Raw genomic sequence first — 6,681 nt, forward strand, 5'->3', positions numbered from 1 at the left:
ATTAATGTTATGAAGTTGTGAACCAGAGGCAGGATTGATAACATCAGATGGAGAGGCAGCCACGGTAAAGATCTAGAGAGGAGGAGAAGGAGGCGCGGCGGAAATTTTTTATTATTATTATTATTTTTTATTAGGTCTAGGATTTTTACTGCTCTGATACCATGTAAGGAAAGCTTGTATTATACATATGAATGTGTTACAATATATATAGTGTTTAGCACTGGGGTTTAGCAATAACTAATTACACAATAGTCCCTATATAACTCTCGTATAGACTGATATGGCTATTATAATATTGTTTTTCGTTTTCTCTGTCTTTTCCTTTTTTCTTGTTAACTCAGCTATAGAAATGTGTAGAAAGCGATTTTTTTAATTGATTTCAATCGTTACCAATCACAACCAACTGCAAACGCAACATTTGCGGGTGATAGCGAGAGAACCAATCAAAAGTGTTGATTGATTACCCTGCTATCTCCCGCAAACGCTGTGTTTACAGGTTGTTGTGGTTGCTAGCGTTTGGTACCAATCATATAAATCAATTTGTACCGTTTAAAATTGCTGAATTTCAAAAACTCTTTCTCGCAAAAATTTGTGGTTACGTGTGGTTTTAAAAGGGAAGAATTCTTTTTTTTTTAAAAGGAATATATATATCAAAAGATTAAAAAATATGTTATCAAACCTTATATATTAACGATAATTCTTAAACATCATTTATGGTGTTCGTTAATAATATTTTTCGATTTAAGTTTTTTTTCATTAATAGAGTTTTTGGTGTTTTTATAAAATTTTATTATTATAAAATTGCATTTTTTTAATAATTGTTTGTTTAGCCACTGTCCTACCCGTTGATCAACGAGTCATAAATTAACACACCCATTTTAACCGACAAACCAGTCGTTCAAAACGCTGAATCAAGGTTCAAATGGAAAACATTCGCTTCTGCAATCACAACCGCAACTGCTGCATTTAAACCAGTCAATCCCTTACTAATGTAACTACAGTATTCTCATATGTCAGGTAAAGCATTGGGCCAAGGCACATGATGTTAACAGTGGCCTACACCGAACCCTGAATTATGTATCCATAATGTTGCTAGTCACTCTTCATTTACATGTATCAAATCAGTAATATTTTAAGTTGTATATGCTTAAAGTTTGAACCAATCTGCTTCTCCTTTGTCTTGCGCAGACTCAAACTTCTTAAAATGGGGACAACGTAATCAGGACTGTGTGGGTAAGAATGTTTGCAACCTTTTTCATTAAGGTACTAATCTTTTTTTTGCCTTCAACCCCAAACACCAAGCTTCAGTACGTACATACTTATTTGTTATATAATAAAATATATGCTCTATACCTTGTAGTTGCAATCTGTAGAGTACCTTTGGATGCAAGTGTTCTGCGTCAGTGCAATGCATAGTCAGTCTTTGAATATCCAAAAACTGGGAAACTACTGGTATAGTGAGTTATGGGAACTTTGGCCCTCCAACTGTACCCCATCCTTATTTTGGTAGATCGTTTTACTAATATTGTTTTTGCTTAGCATAAGTTTTAAACCAATCACGAATGACGAACCATATATATTAAAACATGGATATACATCGAAATGCAACACACAACTTATTTATTTCTTTATCTAGTTATCATGCAATCATGCACCCTAAACATACACTCAGAGCAAGACCCTACTCCCACACTTAGAGCAAGGCCTCATGTTTAAAGATACATGTTAAGACAAGTTTACAAATTGCATAAGCATATGCATGAGAACGAGAGGATTTTTACTTTGGTTTAAGTGGGACTGAATGTATCTATCTACAAATCTTGCATCTGATAGAGAGCAAAAGCTTAATAACGGACGAGAACGCTAGATCTCGAGGAGAAGGATTCACGAACGGATCTTGCTTAGAACGTCGTAACTTGACGAAGAATCAATAGGGATAGGGTCGAGATCGGGAGCGATATCGACGTAGTTTTGCAAGTCCTCCTTGCAGGGCTTGAACACAAGCTATTAGGTTGAGAGTCCTCCTCTCTAAGCTTTACACAAAGCTCTCGTAAAACTTGTTTATTCAATAATCGATAATTACACAGTAATGAGACTCATGTCTCTTTAAATAAGAAAACAAAACCCTAGTCTAAATGTTTAACGACAAAACTATGGTTTTAAAACCCATGAACCTAAGGCCCATTAACATGACTTAAACAAACAACAAAGTCGTTAATGACGTGAAGATGGGCTGCATCAGTCCCTCCGGGTGAGAAAGAAAGATTCGAATCTGAAATCTTTTGGAGATATCCTTTGTCCACCAATTCATAATATTGACGCTTAAGAACTTCGTGACGTTTCTTTTTCCGCTTCAAGTGCAACGTGCGAAAACATCCTCCACATAGAGTCTTTGTTAAAACAATTGTGGCTTCCAAGCTCGCTTGAACACGATTGACGATCGCGATCAACAAAGCCAGGCGGTTGAGAGACATATACCTCTTCCTGCAGAGTCCCTTGAACGAACGAATTGTTGATATCAACCTGATGTATAACCAAATTCCGCTTCACCGCCGTTTCAAGTACCAACTGGATTGTTGTCGTCTTAATAACGGGACTAAAAGTCTCTGAGCAGTCAAGACCATACTGTTGATGAAAACCGCGAGCCACCAACCGTGCTTTGTACCTATCAATCGATCCATCAGGTTTATACTTTAAAGTGAAGATCCACTTACAAGTAATCACGTTCTGTGCAGGTTTAGGAGGTTCCAAGTCCCAAGATTGTTCGTGAATCTGAGCATTGATCTCATCTGCCCTCGCATTGCGCCATCGGGGATCCTTCAAAGCTTGTGCCACCGTCGTTGGTATGAGAGGATGTTTGGAGACGGTGAGACTGAATTTTGTATTTGGTTTGGTAATATTATTTTTGGAACGGGTTTTCATTGGATGGTTGTTTGGTCGTGGAGGTGAGTTAGCAATCGGAGACAGCGAGGGTGTCGGACTTGAATTCGAGGGGGAGGAGGATGATACTGGACTTGGATCTAGATTTGGTGTATGTGATAACGGGCTTGTGGTTGATGGGCTGGTCTCGGCTTCAATATTTTTTCGATCTCGGGCATGTTTTGTTCGGGTCTCATGAGTCTGATCAGTAGACGAGGGTGATGACGACGGTGACACAGCAGTGTCGGATGAGGACTCGTCGACAAGCGACGGAGAGGAAGGCGATGGCGGTGTTGACGGGGACGACGGTAGGAACGGTGGGTGGTGATCGGAGCACGGAGGTGAGGGCACCAGAGCCGGTGATGGAACAACCAGAGGTGATATTGTTGCCGATATCGAACTAGAGTATTGAGGAGACGATTGAGCTGAAGTTGGTTGTGACGGATGAGAAGCAATGTGTTGAGCAAACGGAAAACGAGACTCAACAAATTGCACATGACGAGAGGTGTATAGCCGGCCATGAGCAACATCAAGACACAAATACGCACTTTGTGTTAGCGAGTAGCCAAGAAACACACAAGGAGTATATCGTGTCTCGAGTTTGTAACGCTGATAAGGATGAAGCCAAGGATAACAATCACACCCAAAAACCCGAAGCTTGAGATAATTGGGACTGGTGTTAAATAAATGATGGTATGGTGTATCACCATGTAAGACATCAGTTGGCATTCGATTTATCTGATAGACCACAATGGCGAACGCGTAAGGCCAGTACGAAGTTGGAAGAGAAACACGATTAAGTAGAGCAAGTCCTGTTTCGACCACATGGCGATGCTTGCGTTCGGCTACACCGTTATGCTCAGGTGTATGCGGTGGAGAGGTGAGGTGAGAGATCCCATGCGACACCAAAAATGGCCGAAGAGCAATAAAATCTCCTCCATTATCCGAATATAACGTACATATCTTAGTCTGAAACCGGTTCTCCACCAATGATTTTAAAGCAACAAAAACATCTTTGACTTGAGATTTAAGTTTAAGAGGATAGAGCTATGTGTATCTTGTGAAATGATCAATAAGAACCAAATAGTATTTGAAATTTTCAGAAGAAAGAATAGGTGAAGACCACACATCTGTGTAGATGTAATCAAGGGGTTTAGAGGAGACAATTGTGTTTGTAAAAAATGGGAGTTTGTGACTCTTATTGATTAAACAATCTGAACAAGACAACTGTTTTGGTGAAGAGGAAGAAAGAGGTAATGAAAATTGAGAGACAATGGATTTTCAAACTAGAAAAGAGGGATGCCCAAGTCGAAGATGCCAAGAGATCAAATCTATTGGTGGAGAGGGTGAGACCGAGAATGCCGTAATGGAGCCACCACTCATCTACCACTCATACAATTTATTTCTAGTTTGGCCTTGGAGTAACTTGACCCCGTGCTTAGATGCCTCACCTGAAAGAGTGCAGGATAGAAATGAAACGAAACATGATTAGTATTGCATAGGCGAAAGACTGATATCAAATTCTTTCGAACATCTGGAACATATAGAATATCATTGAGAGTAAGAAAGCGAGATGGTGTAGGAAGTGAGGCAGAACCAATATGTGTGATTTTGAGACCTGAAACATCCCACAATTTTCACCTCTTCACCGCCGGTGTACGGTTGATGGAGAGACAAGTTGGCAAGATCCCACGTCAAAGGGTGCGTGGCACCCAAGTCCATGATCCAATTTGTGGGATTTTAAGGTTGAACGGCGGCCATGTTCACACGAGGCTGCCACGAAGTGAGAGAGGAAAGTGGGTGATTGTTACCACCGGAGGGTTGATATGAACCTCCGGAAGGAAGCTGAGAGCATTGCCTANCGAAGTTGGAAGAGAAACACGATTAAGTAGAGCAAGTCCTGTTTCGACCACATGGCGATGCTTGCGTTCGGCTACACCGTTATGCTCAGGTGTATGCGGTGGAGAGGTGAGGTGAGAGATCCCATGCGACACCAAAAATGGCCGAAGAGCAATAAAATCTCCTCCATTATCCGAATATAACGTACATATCTTAGTCTGAAACCGGTTCTCCACCAATGATTTTAAAGCAACAAAAACATCTTTGACTTGAGATTTAAGTTTAAGAGGATAGAGCTATGTGTATCTTGTGAAATGATCAATAAGAACCAAATAGTATTTGAAATTTTCAGAAGAAAGAATAGGTGAAGACCACACATCTGTGTAGATGTAATCAAGGGGTTTAGAGGAGACAATTGTGTTTGTAAAAAATGGGAGTTTGTGACTCTTATTGATTAAACAATCTGAACAAGACAACTGTTTTGGTGAAGAGGAAGAAAGAGGTAATGAAAATTGAGAGACAATGGATTTTCAAACTAGAAAAGAGGGATGCCCAAGTCGAAGATGCCAAGAGATCAAATCTATTGGTGGAGAGGGTGAGACCGAGAATGCCGTAATGGAGCCACCACTCATCTACCACTCATACAATTTATTTCTAGTTTGGCCTTGGAGTAACTTGACCCCGTGCTTAGATGCCTCACCTGAAAGAGTGCAGGATAGAAATGAAACGAAACATGATTAGTATTGCATAGGCGAAAGACTGATATCAAATTCTTTCGAACATCTGGAACATATAGAATATCATTGAGAGTAAGAAAGCGAGATGGTGTAGGAAGTGAGGCAGAACCAATATGTGTGATTTTGAGACCTGAAACATCCCACAATTTTCACCTCTTCACCGCCGGTGTACGGTTGATGGAGAGACAAGTTGGCAAGATCCCACGTCAAAGGGTGCGTGGCACCCAAGTCCATGATCCAATTTGTGGGATTTTAAGGTTGAACGGCGGCCATGTTCACACGAGGCTGCCACGAAGTGAGAGAGGAAAGTGGGTGATTGTTACCACCGGAGGGTTGATATGAACCTCCGGAAGGAAGCTGAGAGCATTGCCTAGCGCTATGGCCAAACACACCACACAGCTGGCAACGTCCCTGATTACCTTTGCCTTGGGAGCCATTGTAGGAATGATGAGAGCCGCGTGTAGCATGGCGATTCTGGTGGCGAGAGGAGCTGGTGTTTTTCTGAGGGTTTGTGAAACACAACATTCGCCGTAACTGGAACAACAGACGATGCGGAAGCTTGCGTCTGAAACTTCAGCTCATAATTAATGATCTTCTCATGAATGGCAGGCATGGAAGGAGGCGTGTCGCGGCCGTCGATCTGGTCAATAAGAGGCTTGTAATCCTCTGGAAGACCTCCCAGCAGAAACTCTATTTGTTCTTCATGTTCATACGACTTATCAAGCGTAGCAAGTTGATCAAACCGAACAACCAAACCCTGAACGTATTCTTCAACTATGGGAGAACCTTTCCGCCATTGCTTGGTCTGTTCCCGAAGTTGTTTTATGTGTCCCCACGTTGGTTTAGCATACGTAGAGGAAAGAAGACTCCAGATCTCGGCTGACGTGGAAGCCTTGGAGAGCATGGGTTGAATTTCGATCGAGATCGCACCGAGAAGGCTAGCAACAATGATTGATCTTGCCTTTCCCAAAGGTTATACTCTGGATTAGGAATAGAGGTTGCACTTTGACGCACGGTGGCGTTCGGAGCAACGGTGGTGCCATCGAGGTACCCCGCAAGACCATAACCAGCAAGCAGAGCACGAACTTGACGGTTCCACATCAAGTAGTTGGAAGCAGTAAGCTTGGTAACATTGGACATATTAATGTTATGAAGTTGTGAACCAGAGGCAGGATTGATAACATCA

Source organism: Camelina sativa, chromosome 4 (genome assembly GCF_000633955.1).
Source record: "Camelina sativa cultivar DH55 chromosome 4, Cs, whole genome shotgun sequence".
Lineage (NCBI taxonomy): Eukaryota > Viridiplantae > Streptophyta > Magnoliopsida > Brassicales > Brassicaceae > Camelina > Camelina sativa.